The sequence below is a fragment of the Ciconia boyciana genome, chromosome 4, assembly GCF_034638445.1.
Source record: "Ciconia boyciana chromosome 4, ASM3463844v1, whole genome shotgun sequence".
In the NCBI taxonomy this organism is placed as follows: domain Eukaryota; kingdom Metazoa; phylum Chordata; class Aves; order Ciconiiformes; family Ciconiidae; genus Ciconia; species Ciconia boyciana.
The window spans coordinates 313,333-337,328 of NC_132937.1; the positions used below are offsets into that span (position 1 = coordinate 313,333).

General features: G+C 45.1%; 1 pseudogene; it reads right to left on the reverse strand.

Annotated features, from left to right (window-relative positions):
• The window catches only part of LOC140650723 (beta-hexosaminidase subunit beta-like), a 112,129-nt pseudogene extending 89,658 nt beyond the window's left edge, over nt 1-22,471 (reverse strand).
• Between the last annotated feature and the right edge of the window lie 1,525 nt (nt 22,472-23,996).

The window sequence follows — 23,996 nt, forward strand, 5'->3', positions numbered from 1 at the left end:
TGACTCGACAAATACACCTCATTCTATCACCAGCCGAGTAGCTTATTGGGCTGGAGGAATAGACAGCATGGAGCGAGGTGAACCCTCCATAATTCCCATTAAATCTGTAAGTGAGCTCTCTACAGCCGTCACAAAAGCCGCCTGTATACAAGCCATGCACAAACGAGGGTCCCATGATGTCCCACTGTCTGCTACAGTAGATTTCGCAATGTTAAAACCACTGATTAGAGGAGCCCTGGCAATTCTTAAATCCCATTTAGTTGCAAAATGAGATGAGATCAAGAAAGACACAGAACACAATGAGGGACTAGGTGATAACGCTCAAAATGCCCACAAGCAGCTCCCTACCTGGGCAGAATTGATGCACAGCATTGTTAACTACAGCCGTGAGATGGGCTGGGAGGATGCACCAGCTGAAAAACAAAACCTGAAGCCCCGGGGAGGAGATCACAAAGTAAGACCCATAAAACGGGGAACAGAAACGAGATCGAAGGGAAACAAATTAAAAAACCCCCAAACAGAATCTCGAGAACAGAGGAATGAATTGTGGAGGAATGCATTAGCTTTAGGCATTCCCAGAGCTGCGATTCAAGGTCAGCCTACTGGCATTATTTTGAGTCTGATTGAAGCATTCCAAAAACAAGATAACGGTGAAAGGAAGGACCATATCTCAACTCCTCCTGCGCCAGACCCCAGAAGGGGAGACAACCCCTTCCTCCCCCTTAGGGAGGAACTGCAGGGCATGAAGTCAAAAAACGAGTAGTGTCCGGAAGGCAACTGGGCCTGCCTGTCCGGAAAGTGGAGGCTTATCAGTGGATAAGTGATAACGGCCCATACATTTTAATTCCAGTTGGTCCTCAAAGACAATTGGTAAAGTTTTTAATAGATATGGGAGCACAAATTTCACTATTAACACAACAAGATGCCGAGAAGCTGGGTGTACAACCCAGACGGCAAAGAGTTAAAATTACCGGCGTGAACGGAGTAAGTGTTCAGTGCCAAACTGCCAAGGTCAATTTATGGCTCCCGGGCGAGAAGCGCATGTCGAGTACTCGCTTTGCAATTAAAGATCACCATGAAAATATTTTAGGTTTCCATGTTTTAAACGGACGAACCTGGCGCCTGCCAAACGGCAGCGTGTGGTCCTTCGGCTCGAACATCGATCCCAACCCCAGCAGAAGCCGGGAGGCTGCAGTGCGGGCACTGCGCGCAGCCCCTGCGCTCCCCGAGTCAAAAATCACTAACGTACCGCAATATCCCATTTCTGCTGCGGCACGAAATGGAATTTCTGAAGTCATAGCTGATTTGGAGAAACGACAAATTATCTCCAGAACGCACTCCCCATGTAACTCACCTGTCTGGCCCGTCCGGAAACCAGACGGGAGGTGGCGTTTAACAGTCGATTATCAGTGCCTGAACGCCAATACAGCCCCGCTCACAGCTGCTGTGCCAAACATTGCCAACTTAACAGCTACTGTGCAAGCAGCTGCACACCCATGGATGGCAGCGCTAGATGTAAAAGATATGTTCTTTATGGTTCCCTTAAAGGAGGAGGATAAAGAGAAGTTTGCTTTCACTTGGGAGGGAATACAATACACCTTTCACAGACTCCCACAGGGGTATAAACATTCACCCACGATTGCTCATGCTGCGCTTGCTGAACTTTTACAGTCTCACTCCCCCAAGAAGTGAAACTGTACCAATATAGAGATGATATTCTGACTGGAGGAACTTCCCCTGAAAATCTTGGGGAAGCAGCAGCAGCAGCAGTATGGCAAGCACTAAATAAAGCAGAAATTGAGATTCCACCCAGAAAATGTCAGGGACCAAGCAAAGAAGTAAAATTTTTAGGTACTTGGTGGATAGCAGGCAGTGCAGTGATTCCTCCAGATACCTTAAGAAAAATTGAAGAGCTGCAAATGCCCCAATCAAGGAAGGAGTTACAACAATTAATGGGAACTTTAGGATATTGGAGGAAGCATGTGCCTGGATTTTCTATCATTTCCCGTCCCTTATACTCACTCTTAAGGAAAGGCAAACCCTGGGAGTGGAAATTAGAACATAAAGAGGCGGTCAAAACTCTAACCGAAGAGTTAAAAACGTATCAGTCACTGGGACCAGTACACCCCCGCGACCCTATTATAGCCGAATGGGGTTTCGCCGAACATGCTACTTACTGTAACCTGTTCCAGACTGGGCCCGATGGGCCAAAAAGACCTTTATTGTTTAGCTCAACTGCATTTAAAGAAACAGAACAACGATACTCTGGATGGGAAAAGGGACTTTTATCTTTAGTCCGAGCAGTTAAACAAGTTGAGAAAATACATCAGGGACAACCTGTGCAAACTAGAGGACCATTTAATTTACTAGAAGCAATCCTAAAGGGGACTGCTCCCCCAGAAGGAGTTGCACAAAAACCCACTGTCCGAAGATGGTATGCCTACCTAACAGGAGTTGCAGAAAATATGCAACTAACTGAAGGACACACTAAGCTTTCCAAATTGCAGATGCCCATAAACACAGACCCTTTAGCGTTACAACAACCATTTAAACCTTCACCCATTCTGGATGCACTGCCCCTCACTGAGGGTACACCAACAGAAAACATTTGGTTTACAGATGCTTCAGCAAAAAGGGTAAACGGTAAATGGCAATATAAGGCTGTTGCATTAGACATTACCACCAGCAAACAAGTAGTAGAAGAAGGTGACGGCAGTGCACAAGTAGGAGAAATAAGAGCAGTTGTTTTGGCAGCACAGAATGGAGCAAAAATCATATATGTAGACTCCTATGCTGTGTGGGCCGGTGCCACACAGTGGCTCTGTCAATGGGAAACCTTGAATTGGGAAGTAAATAGATCCCCAGTTTGGAGAAACAAAGATTGGCAATTATTACTAGATATAGCCAGGAAAACACCTTTCAAGATGGGATGGGTAAAAGCTCATGCTAAAGATAATCAACCAGCCACAAAGTGGAATCAAAAGGTAGATGAGCTAACTACAATTAGGAAAATCACCTTAAATCCTGAGTGGTATCGACTGGGAGAATGGTTACATCAAAACCTAGGCCACACAGGTAAAGAAGCACTTTACTTTGCTGCACAGAGTAAAGGCTGGCCTATAAATAGAAAAACTTGTGAAACTATTCTTACAGAATGTCCTCAGTGTAGATTGAAATTACAAGCAGATCATCCTGCCAAAGCACCACCTTTACATATCAATGAAGGGAAAACTTTATGGTCTACATGGCAAATTGATTATATCGGACCATTCAAATCCTCTGCAGGATATCGATACATCCTTACAGGAGTGGAAGTAGTCTCCGGCTTGCTTATGGCGACTAAATGTCGGAAGGCCGATGGGCGAAACACAGTGCGAGGGCTATCATTTTGGTTCTCAAATCTACCTACTCCTGATGTTACCCAGAGTGATAATGGCTCACACTTTTCTTGTAAGGAAGTGCAAGATTGGGCAAAACAAGAGGGAATTAGATGGGTTTTCCACACCCCATACTACCCTCAATCAAATGGGATGGTAGAAAGAGCTAATGGCTTGTTGAAAAGGAGTCTCAAACCACAGGAAGCTCAATGGGATACGAGACTTCCCAAAGTACTCCATCAATTAAATAATCGATATGGGCCTACTGGAAGCCCTGTAAGCCGAGCATTCTTTGTAAAAACTGAGCTTAGAGCTCCACCTACTAGGAAAAGAGAATATCCAATGACATTACAGCCAGGACAGCCTGTGATGGTCAATTTACCATCCATCGGTACTGTGCCTATGACTTTAACTAAACCTCGTGGCCCACTTGCCTGGGAAGCTACTGATAGCAGTGGTGCAAAACACAGAATTAGTTCACGATGGATTTTTCCTTCTTCTTAATGGGGTAACCTGTTCGGACTCTCCCCACCGAAACAAGTCTCTATTTTCTCTTACAGCACCCCACAGGATGGCAGATGGAAATGCTGTGTTCATGTTACTATTCCAAACCCTAACAATGCTGCTCTTAGCGTGTGGTCAAAGAACCTGAGAATGGCCATGGTCCCAAGCTCGTGTTAAGTACACTGGAAGTATGGGAATATACTCTAGTAAGGGGGATTTAAAGCTTTCCACCGTGGTCATGCATGGAACTGAAACATACTTAGAAAACGAATGGAGCTGGGATAAAGATGAAGCTGATGATAAAGTTCCCCGGCTCCGAGGAACAGCAGGGAAAGAAATTAAAATAGGATGCCGGATGATCAATGGGTCTACCCATGAGAAGGCATCTCAGATTTCTGTGTACAACATTACATCAAGGCCAATAGCCAAAGATACGAAACTTTGCGCCTTTGAAAGACTGGACTGTTGGTACAATTTTACCTTAGTACAACCTGTTTTTGTAGTCTGCCTCTGGGCTCACCGTCGTGTGGGATTATCCTTTAAATTTAAAATAGACATTATTAAGCCTAGCACAACATCCGCCCTGACTGTAAAGGATGAGACAATTCTATCCCCACAAGTTTCTGAAGTTGGACCATATGTGATCAAAAATACAGGCCAACAACAAGTGTTATTTAATCCATCATGGTCTCTTAAACGAGTAGAACTACTGATGCAAATTAATATGTCTGCAATCAAACCGACCTGTTCACCATTCCTAGGTACGTCCTATGCAGGATGGTTAGCATGGTTACATGGGCGAACCCTCAGCTCTCCAAGATGAACAAGGAGAGATGTGACCGGTATCATAGGGACAGGATTGGGAGTCTTAAATAGTATCGATGCCAAAGTACTCGTGAACAAACTGAGCACAACAACAAGTGATTTAAACAAATTAGAACACCCATTATGGTCTTCTCTATTAGCATTGGGAACTAACCAATGGCTCTTATCTGATATATTACCTCAGTGGAAAAGAATTAATGAAAGGGACCACCAACTGATTGTGGATGCACTTGGTGTAGCCCAAACCAATGTTTCTCTAGCTCTTAGTTGTATCCAAGCTCAACTGTGGATGCAATCTATGGTAGCAGCAATTATAAGAGAAGGTGAAGAGGGCACCTTACCCACTGAAATTCGAAAGGTAATTTGGGATAATGCAACTAAATTTGAGAAAGAATTCCAGTCCTGGTGGTATTTAGTCAATTTCACTTATGACCCCATTAGCAATAAGGCCACAGCTTTTGTCTTAACAATACACAATGCTTCGGTATATACCATATACCCAATCATTGCGTTGGGATTAAATCACAATGGAACTGTACTCTATCCATTAGAACAGAGAGTATGGGCCCACCAAAATGGAAACAAATGGCAAACTGTTGATGTTAATGCATGCGTTGTACGGGAACAACAAGGATTTATTTGTGAGAGTAACACCCTCAAAGCCCAAGACATCTGTCTTGACACTGAACAAAATGTTTGTCATTTTGAAATACGACCTGATGAAGCCCCTGAAACTGTACTTGTGTATACTGGAAAAGGATGCGTTTGTATGAGAACCCTTTGTGATTTTATATTTGTAGATAACGTTACTGTAGATACAAGCAATCGCTCAAATATTTGTGTTTGTAACTTTACTAAAATTGTGGGATGTGACTTCAATTATTCAGCTCCTGTTACGTCTTATCAATTGTTACAATCTAACTATACATTGAGTCGAGATTTATTGCCTACCCCCATCGGAATGAATCTTACATTGGTGAAGAAACTACTACAACACGATGACCTGTGTCAACTGCTAGAACGCATCCGAAATAATGGACACAAAACTCTAATCACCGTTCATCATGACAAAACTCTAATCACCGTTCATCATGATGCAGAAGAGATACACCATGTCTTGGAAAGAGTAAAGAAGGATGGAGAACACTATTGGTGGGAAACTCTTCTTGGATGGTCACCGACAGCAACGGGAGTGTTTAATCTTATGCTTCACCCAGTTGTTATTTTACTAACTCTAACATTAGTGTGTCTATTGCTTATAATTATATTGTATATAAAGGTTTGGCACATGATAAAACAAATAACCCAACTTCAACCACCCCAAACATACAAATTAACGCATAACAAATAGCAGTGCTTCACTGTCTACTTACTGTGGATCTATAAGTGCATAAATTATCAATATACTATTTATGGCACAGAGGCAAGAGGTGACCGTACCACCACTCTGTGAGAATAAGATAAATTGACTATAGTCACGGGGTGGAGTGTGACGGTGTGCTTCCCCTGCCCCCGACCTTTATCTCCTGTAACCCTGCTTAGGTGATAACCACCAGTGGTGATTGTAATGGATGCATCTGGTCACGATGGCTGCATCAGCTCAAAGTGAATTCAGGAGACAGATAACAACACAATAGCCTAGGGCTATTGTGCAATGCGCCCACCGAAGAAATTAAAACCTGTGGTCGGCATGCAAATATGACTATGGGTCAATCATCTTATCCCCATAAATAGTGAGCAGCCCAAGAGCCCTTTGAGCTCTCCTGCATGGCAGCGGGCTGCACGCCAGGATCTCCCCTTGAGCAGGGACGCCTCTCAAGGTTACTCCTCGAGGTTGAGAGATTCCTTGCCGCAACAGATCCTCGGTAAGTGACTAATAGCATGCTAAACTTTGAAACCTTACCTAAGTGATATAAAGGATTGATTGCGCACATATAATCCTTTAGATATAAACCGTTGACCAAGTCTGGGACTAGGACTGGGTCTAGCCGCACCTAGACTCCTCTCTGAGGAGTTTAGAAAGCAAGGGGATCCTTTTCTGAACCTCATGACTCAACGGGAGGGTCTCCCTGACAGTTTTGTCTGACCCTGTCCTCTATGCAGTAAATAATCAAGTGTGCCTCGCCATCGAATCTTGTTAAAACACTGTCGCATTGAACTTTGTTAACTCCCTATTCTGTATCAATAAACTATATTTTTACTTCTCTCTTACGAGTGAAGTGCACGCTCACTCCATTCCGCGACAGGTGGCCTTTGCTAAATGTGTATCCCAATGTCTGAATGTCCCAGCACCCATTGCTTGCAGTGTAGTCTTTAACAGCCCATTGTATCCTTCGATTTTCCCGGAGGCTGGTGCATGATAGGGGATGTGATACACCCACTCAGTGCCATGCTCTTTGGCCCAGGTGTCTATGAGGTTGTTTCGGAAATGAGTCCCGTTGTCTGACTCAATTCTTTCGGGGGTGCCATGTCGCCATAGGACTTGCTTTTCAAGGCCCAGGATAGTGTTCCGGGCAGTGGCATGGGGCACAGGATATGTTTCCAGCCATGCGGTGGTTGCTTCCACCATTGTAAGCACATGGCACTTGCCTTGGTGGGTTTGTGGCAGTGTGATATAATCGATCTGCCAGGCCTCCCCATATTTATATTTCAGCCATCACCCTCCATACCACAGAGGCTTTAACCGCTTGGCTTGCTGGATGGCAGCGCATGTTTCACATTCATGGATAACCTGTGCAATAGTGTCCATGGTCAAGTCCACCCCTCGATCACGAGCCCATCTATATGTTGCATCTCTTCCTTGATGGCCTGAGGTGTCATGGGCCCACCGAGCTATAAATAATTCACCCTTATGTTGCCAGTCCAGATCCACCTGAGCCACTTCAATCTCAGCAGCCTGATCCACCTGCTGGTTGTTTTGATGTTCCTCAGTGGCCCAACTCTTGGGTACGTGAGCATCTATGTGACGTACTTTTTCAACCAGGTTCTCTGCCCAGGCAGCAATATCTTGCCACAATGCAGCAGCCCAGATGGGTTTGCCTCTGCGCTGTCAATTCTTCTGCTTCCATTGCTGTAGCCACCCCCACAGGGCATTGGCCACCATCCATGAGTCAGTACAGAGATAGAGCACTGGCCACTTTTCTCGTTCAGCAATGTCTAAAGCCAGCTGGATGGCCTTAACTTCTGCAAATTGGCTCGATTCCCCTTCTCCTTCAGCAGTTTCTACAACTTGTCGTATAGGACTCCATACAGCAGACTTCCACCTCTTGTTAAAGGAGAAGCCGCTGCCCGAGCATACACACACCATTCAGGGAGTTGCACACACACCACCCGAGACTTTAACTGCTAGGACCTTAGTCCCTTCGCAGCGGGCAGCTCCACGGAGCTGACGGGTGCCCCTTTTCGACTCCTCGCTCACACACACACTCACTCTCAGGTGCTTCCTCTCCCCTCTGGCTCGACCCTACGTTTCCCAAAGCAGAGTCTCCGATACGACGTACGCCAGGCGAATTTATTGGTACAGCGGTGAAAACAGCTCGATCTGGGTGCCTCCGGAGAGGGACCCAGAACAAAGAAATCCCTGGGTAATTATACCCTTACAATCTAAATTCCCCTCCCCTCAGGAGACAGTTCGGACCAATACTAGTATCAGGGTCTGGGGTCTTCCCGTTCTTCATTGGGCCCTTTCATTGTCTCTAGGCGGGCCGATTCTTCTCTTATCTCTAAGATTGCAGCTTCTGCTAAGGTCGAAGCCTCCTTATCTTTCTGATTTGCACCAGTTTCATGTATCCAAGTAAAAGTTCAGTGCATGGTCGGTGGATCAAGGTGAAAGTTCTTATGGCCTAAGACTTCAGCAAGCCTTGATACTAATGCTAAAGTGACTACTACAACACCTCTGATGCTTTCCCACAAGACAACAGGACCCATCAGTGAACAGGGCATATTGCTTCCCATTTTCTGGCAGTTTATTGTACAGTGGGGCTTCCTCCGCACGCGTCTCCTCCTCCTCTGGTGATATTCCGAAACCTTTGCCTTCTGGCCAGTCCATGATCACTTCCAAAATTCCTGGGCGATTGGGGTTTCCTATTCGAGCCTGTTGTGTGATCAGTGCAACCCACTTACTCCACGTAGCATCAGTTGCATGATGTGTAGAGGGGACCCTCCCTTTGAACATCCAGCCCAGCACCGGCAGTCGGGGTGCCAAGAGGAGTTGTGCTTCAGTACCAACCACTTCTGAAGCAGCTCGAACCCCTTCACATGCTGCCAATATCTCTTTTTCAGTTGGAGTATAGCAGGCCTCGGATCCTCTGTATCCCCGACTCCAGAACCCTAGGGGTCGACCTCGAGTCTCCCCTGGTGCTTTCTGCTAGAGGCTCCAGGTAGGGCCATTCTCCCCGGCTGCGGTGTAGAGCACATTTTTTACATCTTGCCCTGCCCGGACTGGCCCAAGGGCTACTGGATGAACTATCTCCCGTTTAATTTGTTCAAAGGCTTGTCATTGCTCAGGGCCCCATTTGAAATTGTTCTTCTTCCGGGTCACTTGGTAGAGAGGGCTTACGATCAGACTGTAGTTTGGAATATGCATCCTCCAAAAACCCACAATGCCTAAGAAAGCTTGTGTTTCCTTTTTGCTGGTTGGTGGAGACATGGCTGTTATTTTGTTAATCACATCCATTGGGATCTGACGACGTCCATCTTGCCATTTTATTCCTAAAAACTGGATCTCCTGTGCAGGTCCCTTGACCTTACTTTGCTTCATAGCAAAAGCGGCTTTCAGGAGGATCTGGACTATTTTCTTCCCTTTCTCAAAAACTTCCTCTGCTGTATTGCCCCACACGATAATGTCATCAATGTACTGCAGATGTTCTGGAGCTCCACCTTGTTCCAGTGCCATCTGGATCAGTCCATGGCAAATGGTGGGGCTGTGTTTCCACCCCTGGGGCAATCGATTCCAAGTGTACTGAACGCCCCTCCAAGTGAAAGCAAACTGTGGCCTGCACTCTGCTGCCAAAGGGATTGAGAAGAACACATGAGCGATATCACTTGTGGCATACCACTTGGCTGCCTTTGACACCAGTTCGTATTGAAGTTCCAGCATGTCGGCACGGCAGCACTCAGCAGTAGCGTGACTTCATTCAGGCCACGATAGTCTACTGTTAGAATCCACTCTCCATTAGACTTTCTCACTGGCCATATAGGACTGTTAAGAGGTGAGCGAGTCTTACTGATCACTCCTTGGCTCTCCAGTCGACGAATCAGCTCATGGATGGGAATCAGGGAGTCTCGGTTGGTGCGATATTGCTGCCAGTGCACTGTTGTGGTAGCGATTGGCACCTGTTGTTCTTCGACCCTCAGCAACCCCACAACAGAAGGGTCCTCTGAAAGACTGGACAAGGTAGACAGCTGTTTCATTTCCTCCGTCTCCAAGGCAGCTATACCAAAAGCCCACCGGTACCCTTTTGGGTCCTTGAAATACCCTCTCCTGAGGTAGTCTATGCCAAGGATGCACGGAGCCTCTGGGCCAGTCACAATGGGGTGCTTTTGCCACTCCTTCCCAGTTAGGCTCACTTCGGCCTCCAATACAGTCAGCTGTTGGGATCCCCCTGTCACTCCAGAAATACAGATGGGTTCTGCCCCTTTATAGCTTGATGGCATTAGGGTACACTGTGCACTGGTGTCTACTAGAGCCTTATACTCCCGTGGGTCTGATGTGCCAAGCCATCGAATCCACACAGTCCAGTAAACCCGGTTGTCCCTTTCCTCCACCTGGCTGGAGGCAGGGCCCCTCTAGTCCTGGTCGTAGTATTCATTACCCACTTCTTGTACATTCGAGTCAGAAGATCCTTCATTAAAATCAGGAGTAAGATGTTTTACCTTTTACTCTGTCTGGGGAACTGCCCACTGGAAACTGGAGCAGCAATTTTCCTGGAAGAACCCCCTTTGGTGATTGTTTTTCCTTGCAACTCACATACCCGTGCCTCTAGGGTCAAGGTAGGTTTTCCATCCCACTTCCTCATGTCCTCTCCGTGGTCATGCAGGTAAAACCACAGGGTGCCCCGTGGTGTGTACCCTCTATATCCTCTCTCTTGAGCAGAAGAACACTGACTCCTAATAGCTGAGATACTGGTGGTCTGTACAGGTGGGGAGTAGGACATATCTTCTTCGAGTCGCTGGACCTTCCAGGACAGTTACTCCACAGCTGAGACGAGGGAGGAAGAGAGACTTACTTAGTATTCCCGTAGTTGGCTAGCTGCTTCATCCACTGTTGGACCCTCTCTGTCTTTCCAGGTCAGTATTGCCAATGAGTTGGCACACGATGATGGTGCATTCCGTACCAATTTCCGCCACATGGATCATGTGCACTGGACTTCATCTGGATCTTTGGGTAACTGCTCGTTGTCCAGGTCACCATAAATCACCTCCAGCATGGCTAATTCCCTCAGGTACTGGATACCTCTCTCCATGGTGGTCCACTTGCCTGGGTGATATATAACATCTTCCTGGAAGGGATTTCTTTCCTTCATAGCTGACAGGAGTCGCCTCCAGAGGCTGCGGGCTGGTTCCCCTTTTCCAATCGCTTTGTCAATGCCCCCTTCCCTAGAAAGGGATCCCAGCTTTTTGGCTTCCTTACCCTCTAATTCTAGGCTACTGGCCCCATTATCCGAGCATCGGAGCGGCCAGGTGGCAACGTGCTCGCCTGGACGACGGCTGAAATCTTTTCGCATATCTCACAGCTCACTCAGGGACAGAGATCAGGTGGTTACCATCTCGTTTACGATTTCTTCCTCTCCCTCCAAGGAAGAGGAGGAACCCTCCTGCCGAGTTCTTCTTCGGGGCAAAACGGGGAATTCTTCCTCTTCCTCCTCCCATTCTCCTAATGACCCTGCTTTAGAGTAGTCTCCCTCCTAGCTCTCGGGACAGTATGCTTCTTCCTTCTGCTCCCTCTTAGGAGAAGCTTCTTCATCCCTTTCTGAATGAGCTATCTTTCGTTTCCAAGATTTCTTCTTGTGTATAGGGGCGACTGATACCTGCATGGGTTGGTTCCCTGGTTTAGCTGCAGTGCCTGTCGCTGGGGTTGAAGTAGCTGCTATGTCTGTTGGTTTGTTTTCCTTCTCTTCTCGCTGAGGGTGCTGCGTAATATTGAGCAGAGTTTGGTAGTGTCGACACTAGAACCATGGCTTAGAATTCCTAAGCCAGGGATTGCCCATCTGCCAGCCCAGGCACATTGCCATTGCTGTTATCAAAATGTTACCAGGCACAGCAGAGTAAGATGATAAGCAGCACGGCAAGCAGCAAATGCAAAAAAGCAGCCTCTAACAAGCACTAGACTCTAACATACAGTAAGGCAAGCAAGCCCCATGGCAAGCACAGAAGCCTGCTGATTAATAGCTAAACAGCAATAACAGCTATAAATTCAATATCTAGCACATTCCAATCAAATCTGTCATTATCCTGAACCCTTCAAGCCCCACGTTGGGCACCAAAAAGGGCTGTCGCGGTTTAGCCCCAGCCAGGAACTAAGCACCACGCAGCTGCTCGCTCACTCCCCCCACAGTGGGATGGGGGAGAGAATCAGAAGAGTAAAAGTGAGAGAACTCGTGAGTTGAGGTAAAGACAGTTTAATAGGGAAAGCAAAAGCCATGCACGCAAGCAAAGCAAAACAAGGAATTCATTCACTACTTCCCATCCACAGGCAGGTGTTCAGCCATCTCCAGGAAAGAGGGCTCCATCGCGCATGACAGTTACTTGGGAAGACAAATGTCGTCACTCTGAATGTCCCCCTCTTCCTTCTTCTTCACCAGCTTTATATGCTGAGCATGACGCCATATGGTATGGAATAGCCCTTTGGGCAGTTTGGATCAACTATCCTGGCTGTGTCCCCTCCCAACTTCTTCTGCACCTGGCAGAGCATGGGAAGCTGAAAAGTCCTTGAGTAGTGCAGCAACAACTAAAACATCCCTGTGTTATCAACACTGTTTTCAGCACAAATCCAAAACATAGCCCCATAGTAGCTACTATAAAGAAAATTAACTCTATCCCAGCCAAAACCAGCACAGGTAGATACTAGCCAGGGCCCAGCACAATGCATTAAGTTGTGCCTCTTTGGAATAACCACAGCATTTCTTTTTTCAAGCATTCTATCACTTCTTCAGGATCCTGTAGTTGTTCAGGAGTGACGTTCCAGATCATTGGAGGTGAGTGTACCTGCCCGTATTCTCCCACATGCTGTGCCACCCATGACCGTCTAGCCTCGGGGCAAATCTCTGGGTATTTTTTTTAAATAGTTGTTTAACCCTAAACAAGACCTGAAACACATACAGGAGACATAGCAATAGGAACATGCTGGTTTGAACATCCCAAGGGTATTCAAAATTCTCGACAGCTGGTGTAAGTAGCCTGAAGGAGAAAGGGAAGGTGAAAGAACAGGGAAAGCATTCCCCCCCCCCCGTCTTCCCCATAGATTGGTTCTCCGAGGAGAAAAAGTTAAGAGTGTCATTATTAATAATATCCGAGAGATGGCGCCCGAGGTACGGAGATGACAGCAATACCAACTACAAATACCAAATTAGTCTTTTGACCAGTAATATTATCGTATCATAAACCGATGTTACACAGTACAGCAAAATGATAATCCTGACCCTTCTCCCAGAGGTGATAAACAGCACCGCAGAGAATGCATACTGCAAGTGAGGAATTACATAATACAACCATGCGAACAAATAAAACAGCACTGTGACCAGTGACTATTAAACTAATATAATGAATGCTTATTACAAATTTATTTTAACACGCCCTGGTCAGATCTGTCGTTATCTCGAACCCTTCGAGCCCCACACTGGGCGCCAAAAAGGACTGTTGTGGTTTAACCCCAACCAGCAACCAAGCACCACACAGCCACCTGCTCACCCTCTCCCCCGGTGGGATGGGGGAGAGAATTGGAAGGGCAAAAGTAAGAAAACTCGTGGGCTGAGATAAGAACAGTTTAATAATTGAAATAAAATAATAATAATGATTTTAATGATGATGATGATAATAACAATAAATTGTAATGAAAAGGAAAACAACGAAAGAGAGAGAGAGGAACAAAACCCAGGGAAAACAAGTGATGCAACTGCTCACCGCCTGCTGACCGATGCCCAGCCAGTCCCCAAGCAGTGATCACTCCCCCCCCGGCCAACTCCCCCAGTTTCTATACTGGGCTTGACATCATATGGTATGGAATAGCCCTTTGGCCAGTTTGGATCAACTGTCCTGGTTGTGCCCCCTCCCAGCTTCTTGTACACCTGGCAGAGCACTGGAAGCTGAAAAGTCCTTGGTTTAGTATAAGCACTACATAGCAACAACTAAAACATCAGTGTGTTATCAACATTATTCTCATGCTAAATCCAAAACACAGCACTATACCAGCTACTGGGAAGAAAATTCACTCTATCCTAGCTGAAACCAGGACAGAACTGTACATAATCAACATAATGTTAACACATTTATTATAGAATCATGACTCCAGCTGGAGTTACACACGTATCCTGAGTTGCGCAAGTTTGTTAGAGCCACTAGAAGTGTGTTGTGCTTAGAGTGGAAGGAATAAGTGTTCTCTACATCCTTCTGGACCAAGTAATTGCAACACAGTTGGTTCCAATCATTTGCCACAATACATTATTATTTTTGTATATATATTTTTTTCCCCCTCCCCTTTTTTCAACCAAGCTGTATTTAAAAAACAACAAAATCTCTTCAGGAAACTCCCACCAAATCCAAAGGAAGATTTATACCTTGCCCATTCTCCAAAATTCTCTCATCTGTTTTATTAGACAGCACAAGTTTTAATTCCTGCATGTCTTAATGCATTTCTATCAAATCTCATCTTTCCACCTCAAAAATTATACTTCCTGGCCTTCCCCTCAGCCACTCCTTCCCCAAAGACAATGCCTTTCCTGGAAATACAGTACAGCAGTTAGACACAAACAAGAAATGTACTTAAACTGCTGCCTTAAGCATCTAATTACTACATGTCAGTGAAGGGATTACTGCTGGCTTTTTGTTAGGTTAGCCTGGATTCAAGCAGGCACAGAGGTGGGAGGAAAAGCGCACTTGTTTTTAAACCAGCAAAATGGCATAAAATGTAGCTCTGGGAAAGTATTAGAGCCACAGAAATAATTTAAGGAAAGAAAACAGAAGAGCAACAGTTACAGAAATACAAAAATGGTTAGAAACACAAGTCTCAAAAGTCAAGTTACAATTTAGATGTCTGCCCTTTTAGAAAAGGCAACAAATATTGACACAAGGAACTACTTGAGTTGTTGGAGCATTCTCAGTTGTAAATGACTGCCCTACACAAACACTACTTGCTGAGCAGGGATTGATCTTAAAGGTAAATACAAGTGGTAAATACCCATGGAGGGGCAGGTTCAGAGCACAGTTCAAGGATGACCTCTGAAATAAAGACTGGTTTTACCTGCACTCTCTTCCTGCCCATAACAAGCCTGCTCTGCAAAGTTCTGCAACACAGAAGGGAAATATCTAAAAATATTTAATCTTGGAAAACCAGGACAGAGACAAGACATGAAACTGCATGTTCCCCCACTCAAAGGCTCCTCCATTTCAACCCACCAAATAAGCCCTGCTACAAGGACTTTAACAGGGAAAGAGTGCAGTACAAAACAGAAAAACCCACAGCTTTGGGTGCTATTATTACATAAATTCATCATCTTCCCATCAAGGTGGGAGCATACAATTCTTAGTGTGTGTCACGGAGGTACACTAAAACTAACTCAAATGAGGGACAAGCTCAAACAACTTTATTTCACAAAACAGCCAAAACCACACAACAGAAACCAATGAGAAACAGGGGTAAACTGAAACCAATCAACACTCCGATAACATTTAACATATAACAGGTTCGAGGTGTCATTCGGGGTATTGTTACTACACGGCAATACACACAAGAATGATGATCCAAAGTGCGCACACACACTCACTCACAAAGGAGGAAACTCTCTCTCGTGGGTACCCAAAAGATAAAACTGCTCACCCCGGGGGGGGGGGAGGAGGGAGGTGGGGGTGTGACAGCTCACTCAAGGATATATCCAGAAGGAATCACTCACCAAAGGAGGTGAGGGCACTCAATCCCGGGAAGTTTCCTCAGGTGGCATCACCAACCCAAGGGGAGAGGTCCCAAACGCAGGCCCACTGCTCTGAGAAGACCACTCCAAGGGGATCTCCGGCGGTGCCCCATTTATACCCTGGGTCGGATCTGAGCTGTGGTGAGTGTGTACATGCCAGGGGGCACGGCAGAGCACAAAAGGCTCGAAAAGCCGGTGATGGCCATGCCAAAAGCCCCGATCTTTATCGGGGGGGGGGTGTGTGTGTGTGTGTGTGTGAGGAGCATACCTGTCACAGTGTGCTTGCTTAAGCTTTTTGGAGAAAATTTTGGTTTGGGGTTTTGTTTTTTGGTTGGTTGCTTTTTTTTTTAGTTGGGGGGGTGTGACAGTGTGCTCCCCACCCCCCCCAACCTGACCTTTATCTCCCATAACCCTTGCTCAAGCGATAACCACCAGTGGCGGTCCTAATGGATGTGTCTGGTCACTATGGCTGCATCTGGCTCAAAGTGGATTCAGGAGACAGATAACAACACAATAGCCAAGGGCTATTGTGCAATGCGCCCACCTAACCACAGTGAAGAAACTAAAATCTGTGGTCAGTATGCAAATATGACTATGGGTCAATCATCTTATCCCCATAAATAGTGAGCAGCCCAAGAGCCCTTTGAGCTCTCCTGCACGGCAGCGGGCTGCACGCCAGGATCTCCGCTTGAGCAGGGACGCCTCTCAAGGTTACTCCTCGAGGTTGAGAGATTCCTTGCCGTAACAGATCCTCGGTAAGTGACTAATAGCATGCTAAACTTCGAAACCTTAGCTAAGTGATATAAAGGATCGATTGCGCACATATAATCCTTTAGACATAAACCGTTGACCAAGTCTGGGACTAGGATTGGATCCAGCCACACCTAGACTCTGTTGCCGTGAAAAGCCGAAATCAGGACTCAATAGTCGGGATGACTATTAAGCAGGTATTCTTTATTGCAGCGCTGGGCAGCACTGGGCATCGCTCCGCCACAAGTGCTCCGCCAGGTTAGCACAACACATCAGTTCATATACAGAAAAATCATACATATTCATCAGATTTCCTGAAAAGGGCAGTCTTATGGTGATGAGTTCCCGGAATTCAGTTACATAGCCCAAGCATGCGCATTTAAATTAGGGTTAGGGTCTTTTCACCCCCCGGTGGTCTTCCATAGTCTTCCTCACGTTGTCCGCTAGTTGAACTTTGGGCTTCCTTTGTCCATATATAGTCATTGAGTTAGCTCATCACTCCTTGGCCTTGGAATGTCATAAGGGGGTCGATTTAAGCTAGTTCTTTGGTGCTTATCTTTGGCACAAATGTCCTGAGTTCCTGTTATCAGTGATTTAATTAGGAAGCCTAACAAGCTTGCTCAAGGCCTGCTTAGTCCTATCAGGTAAGAAGTTACAGGAAATGTCCTATCATCAACTCTGCTCAGCAGGTAACTAAAACTTTGCAGGGGAAGAAAACACAAGAGAACAAGGATGCAAGTGAAACTAAAAAAAATGCAAGTCTATGTATCACAGTAAGGTCTTAGTCAGGGATTGTCAGGGATTTAACCCTTTCAACTCCTCTCTGAGAAGGAGTTTAGAAAGCAAGGGGGTCCTTTCCGAACCTCATGACTCAACAGGAGCATCTCCCTGACAGTTTTGTCCTGTCCTCTTTGCAGTAAATAATCAAGTGTACCTTGCCATTGAATCTTGTTAAACCACTGTCGCATTTACCATTGAACTTTGTTAACTCCCTGTTCTATATCAATAAAGTATATTTTTGCTTCTCTCTTACAAGTGAAGTGCATCACTCCATCTGCGACAGGGGCGTTGGTGTGGGGTTTTTGGGGTTTTGGTTGGTTTGGGGTTTTTTTCCTTCTTTTTGAGGGGAAGCAGTGAAAGAAGTCAGTAGCTCCCAGTGAACATGTTGGAATTTTCCCCCCACCCCCTGCTCTGTACTTCATTACTGGCTTGCTCTTAGCAGCCTAAGAAAGGACTACCAAAGCCTGGTTATTGATAAGACTGGAGTTTTCCTGTAACCATTGGCACTCAAGCCAGGACTTGCAGGGTCTCCTCTGTGTTGCTTGGTGACAATCAGATGTCTCAAAACATGCTTCCAAGAAACATGTGAGCTGGTTTAGGAAACAGAAAATATAGAAAACCCAAGGTGCCGTGAATCCCAGCCTCCTTTACAAATTCACTAACCACTGCATCTGCCCATTCAGTTCCTCTCTGGTGTAGGTTCTGACCTGCATTTAGCGAAGTTCACTCTGTCCTTTTAGAAGTCAGCCAGAGGAGATAGGTTCTCCTTTCATATCAGCATCAGTTGCTACCTACTTCAGGGGGGCAAAATACAACAACAAAAAGCCTTCACTATTAATGATACAAAACTGTCCACTTACCAGGTTTGTAAGAACAGATTTCAATGGTAAATAATGCCTTGAAGTGTCTAGTAAGATTCCTCTATGAGCAAATCTTGGGAAGTTGTAGATTTCAGCTTCATTGACAAGAAACTATGAGAATGAGATTTAAAAATTAGAATTCCCATTTTATGTTCGTCATCTCAAACAGGAAATACTTACTTTTCAGTTTGTTAATAGCCTTCCAAGGATCATTTTCTGAAAAAAAAAAAGTTAATGAAGCAGTAGATCTTCTGTTTCTATAGAAGAGCACCTAATAAAGAATGTGGCTGTCTTATCGGGACTGTGTTTTTGACTTAATAACTATACTTACGCTTCCATAGTCATCTTCATGAACCAACTGGCAGAAGGTTTCCAAATCTGGAAAAATCCAAGAAATTGATTTGGAGTACAACCCATTACTTGCCCTTAAAGCTTTAGTTAAGGACAGGACCATAACTATTTACAGGCATTCACAAAGCTAGAAAGAATGCTTTGTAGCTGAGTTTCTTTCTCTTTATTACAGTTTCCTTAGTTGCTCAAGCACCACAGTTAAAGAACTACTGGAGAGAGAACTGTTCAAACTCTTCATTATATGCTACTACTAAATATTAGCACTACAGCTCAGCCATACCAAATTAATCCTTGAATAGAATGGAAGCTACTGAGAGTAAGGTAGGAATTTCTGGTGTTGTCATGCATATATTCCTGTCATTTCTGTAATGGTTGAGGTTTCTAATTCAGCATGAAAAAATTGCTAATTTAGACAACATTCCAGTAAGAACAGCAGACAAATTTCAGCATTGTGGTCTTTTTGGTGAGGTGTTCAGCATGTTCAGTTATTGGGTGCAATCAGAGAATAATTTGTTCACACCGTAGAGCAGAGAGCTTTTTAGCACCTGGGATTTGGTTGGCTTGGCAGATTTCAGGCACAGCAAGAATACACTTATGGTGTGTCACTGGATCTGAGATGCTGAGCATCCGGACTGAGGGTCTGACCAACACACATCTTGGTACCCTTCTGGCCTCCATGCCCAAGTTTACTTCCCATGAAGGGCTGAATGAGGGCAAGGCTCAGTGGTCAGCTGCTTCTTAGTCTGCCACGGAGTTTGTATAAACCCAGAATAAATAGCTCTATAGGAAAAGTATCAGCTTACCTCTTAAAGCGCCCCATACCTCATCTGCTTTCAGTATAGCCACAGGCTCAGTTACACTTAAATGATCTAAAGAAAAAGAAAAGAAACTTATTCCTCAAGAAAGCATGGACTGACGGGACAATGCTAACACGCATTAAAGAGATTCTTCAAGTCCCACATCTCCCTTTCTTGTAGCATTTTTAAAAATTCTAACCAATGCTGGTTTTAACAGTGATACTGTGCAGCTATTTTTCATTTATTTATGTGCTCCTGAAATAATGCAAGCTACTATCAGAGAGTCAACAGTTAATCAGTAAGATGATAAAACAAATATGGTGCTTAATAATGGCAGTGTTAAATATTGCACATGGGCCAGAATTCCAGCCAAGTTTAGCCCTACTGATTTAAAACATATCGAATTATATTTTTGCATTTAAAACATAGGTGACGAGGGTTGGGTAATTAAGCCAGACCTAACTGCAAAAGTTTACTTCTCCTTTTACCTTCCTTCTATATACTTTATGCTTACATATTTTTAGAGATATAGCTTGTCAAGTAATATTGTTTGGTGCTTACTATAAAGGTCTAATTACAAAGAAAAAAAAAACCCAAACTCCACTATCTAATGAGCATGTGTAGGGGGGGCAGTAAGATGAAGTAAGGTAAATAAAATGAAGAATGGTATCTGAAGGGATTCATAACAACCCCTCCTTAAGTTTGAGGAAGCATCATTGACCACAAAGTACTGGGGAAAAAAAGCTCAAGTCATTTTGTTTTTTCATTTAAGGTGATTCAGTAAACTTTAGAGAAGAAACAAATATCTTTTAAATATGTTAATTTAAAAAAAAATCACAAGCATATATATGTATATAACTAGATATATAGATATAGTGTATTTAAACATCGAAGCAATAATAAATTGACCAGAGTCACACATTTGAAGTGGCAGGGGAAATAATCAGAGGGGTAAATTGCTGTATAATGATTTGTTGCATCTGCCTTAGTACGAAAGAACAGTTGGTTATAAGTTACACAGTTCAAACATTTGTCTAAACTACCAGAGAAAAGCCATTCAGGGACATGAAGAAAGTACCTTAAGCTTCCATTTTTAACCTAAACACAGACTGTGTATACTGGAAGCTCTGGGTAAGAAACAGAGCTAAGAAGACAACTGCAATCTCCACAGGTCTTTTTGTGGTAAATTGTAGTTCAGTCAGGGATTTGCTTCCAAGACAGCAGGTTTTTTCTGAACATATATCATACCTTAAATTAATGCAGAACAATAAGTTTTGTATGGCTATATGGAACCTTTTACACAAAGAGACAAGAAGCCAGTAGGGAGAAGGGCAGATAACTTGTACTTTGATTACATATCCAATACTCTTGCTATAGGATCCATGCTATCTCTATTAAGAAAAGGAGCCAAACTACATAAGGAGCCAAAGTACATAAGCCAATGTAGATAGCTTCAATTCAAATGTAGATATTTCAAAGGAGAGCAGATGAATAAGAAAAGCCAGCCTTCACTCAACACCCTGTACTGAAAGAAAGGATGATCTCGTGACTATGTATAGATCTCATCGTACATAATTGAATACAGCACAGCATACTTCTGATTCTTAATGATAGTTACTAGAAAGGATAGCAGCAGGTAAATGAGTTAAATGCTAGTTACACTGCGGAAATCATAGGTTATATGTCTAACCAACTTCATGATTCGCTGTTGGTTGAGATTCACTACAGCGTTAAAAGCATGAATTATCTTCTGGTTGCCACTGTTGTGAAATGTTCTCAAGAGCCTTAGTGAGCCTACGATTTCCAGTTCCTTAAAAAACAATAAATCTCCTGACTTTTACATTAGGCATATGATTGGAAAATATGCGCTAATGATGCCCATTATAAGCTGTGGAAGGAGAAAAGAACATGGTGACCAGGTGTGCACTTCCCTAGCGCGGTACTCAGGCCTCGCTGGATGCGAGGTGAGAATAGCTGCGACAGCTGGGATCCTGGGACTCGACCACCACCTGCAGCTGCTCCCCACCACCTGCAGCTGCGACAGCTCCAATCAGGCAGCGAGTGGCTTGCAGCCCCACTTCTGCCACCAGGAATGCCTGAACACTGTGCTGGTTTTGGCTGGGGTAGACTTAATTTTCTTCATAGTAGCTACTATGGGGCTATGTTTTGGATTTGTGCTGAAAACAGTGTTGATAATACAGAGATGTTTTAGCTATTGCTGAGCAGTGCTTACACAGAGTCAAGGCCTTTTCTGCTCCTCACCCCACCCCACCAGCGAGTAGGCTGGGGATGCACAAGAAGCTGGGAGGGGACACAGCTGGGACAGCTGACCCCAACTGACCAAAGGGCTATTCCACACCATATGACATCATGCTCAGCATATAAAGCTGGGGAAGAAGAAGGAAGGGGGGGATGTTTGGAGTTCTGGCATTTTTGTCTTCCCAAGTAACCGTTACACATGACGGAGCCCTGCTTTCCTGGAGATGGCTGAACACCGGCCTGCCCATGGGAAGTAGTGAATGAATTCCTTGTTTTGCTTTGCTTGCATGTGCAGCTTTTGCTTTACTTATTAAACTGTCTTTATCTCAACCCATGAGTTTTCTCACTTTTACTCTTCTAATTCTCTCCCCCATCCCACTGTGGGGGGAGTGAGCGAGCAGCTGTGTGGTGCTTAGTTGCCAGCTGGGGTTAAACCATGACAAACACATACCTGCCAGGGAAGCACAGATGCCCATGGGGCCCTAAGGTAACCACTCCCGCCACTGGCCGCAACCTGGAATTCCCCGCACCCACAGCCCCACCATCCCTCACCTATGGAAGGCATCCTGCAGCAGACCGGAGGCCGGCCCCACTGAGGAGCCGGCACCATGCACCACCTGGAAGTGGTCAAGGGCCAGCTGCAGCTGGCAGCGGGACATGCAGAGCCACTGCAGTAGGGGCCAGAGCGAGTCCTCAGGGAAGATGCCCGTGGCCGGCTCCCACTCAGCCAGCTCTACCTCAGGCTCAACCTGTGGGGTACTGCGATGAAGGCTGGTGCTCACTAGCACGGGAGGCACAAGGAACAGCCCCATGAGCAACCCAGCTAGCCCCATGACTCCGCCCATGGTGCAGCCGCTCCAGCTTGTCTCAGAGATACTAAGTTTCTACATCTACCTCTGTGGGATAATAGCTGGAGGTGACTTAGAAATTAAACTTATATTCACACTTTTAGGTAAGGTACAGCATTGAAGAAGATTCCCAGGTGGATTGTGGCTGACATGCAAGGCCATTCCATGGAAGTTCCCTAGGCCTGCAACCTTAGATGTCGGTGACGCCAGGGGAGCTTGGTGTACTGACTCTAAGAAGGTACTGTTCGGAGGGTGGAGCGGTGTGGAGACGCCGCGGCCAGGCTCTGCAATTAAATGGGAACTCAAAGATATTGTGTGTGACCAGTAAGCTGCACATTTGCTATCCTGGGCCAACAGTCTGTCATGTTTCTGACAAAATGCTGTCCTTTGATGAACTTTGCTCATTATAACATCATTATAATACCAAAACACACCTCCATCCCAAAAGGTACCTGCCTCCAAGGTGCGACCAGCCCTCACTGAGCTTGCGCTTTGAATTTTTCCTAGCCTATACCTTTAAAAGCGAAGCGAGAAAACTTTACACCAATCCTAAACAAAGATGTATGACTAGAGTCACTCAAGCTCCACCTGAAAGGTGAAAGATAGTATAAAATGGCTTAAGAGAGAAAGAATGTTAGGGAAGACACCATCGCGTACCACTCTGAATTCTGGGATCAGTCGACGGGCTGAGCCTCTCTTCCCCCTCATCGGGACGCCTTTGGGTAAGAGTCGAACACTTGGTTATACCAAGTGCCTCCCCGGGAAACTTAGAAATCTCTCTAGAGTTGCTTTATCATCTTTAATGCGTTTGTAGCCGGCAGTGTTACTCATACTCTTGGTATTTGCACGTGCTTTGCAGAGAGTGAATTTATCACCAGTAATCAAAGAATCTGTGTATCTGTTGCTCTAATAAACTGCACTCTTTATTAATGTGTCCGTGATAGTTCATGCAGCACGACTAGACTGTGGGTGCAGCGCGTTTAAATTAACGCTGTCGCCTTTACTCTGATGAATGACTGCATATACAGTCCTTAGAAAATAACCGTTGACCAAGTCTGAGACTAGGACTGGACTTAGCTGCACCTAGACTCCTCTCTGAGAAGGAGTTTAGAAAGCAAGGGGGTCCTGTCTGAACCTCGTGACTCAACGGGAGGGTTCCCCCCCTCAGCCACTCCTCAGACTCCTACACGACAGTAACTCTTAACGCAACAACCTCTCTGCTAGTTTTGCTTGAAATTGGCCACTGGGATTTAAAAGTTATTGGATGGAAGGGTGGAGTAGGCAGACATGAATGTGCTATCCTCATTTTCTGAGGAAACCTGGCTAAAAAGTTCTGTACTGTCTTTAATAACCACAAGCAATCTGAGTTTGCATTGGTATTTTTAGATGCTATTGTGTTTGAAGTCCTGTAATTTAACACAATTTTATATTACATCTGGTGACTGGTTCTAAGCTCATAGGGAAGAAGTAGAGGTTAGGCAGGGAGCTGTAGAATTGAAAAGTATTTGACTGCAGGCTGCAG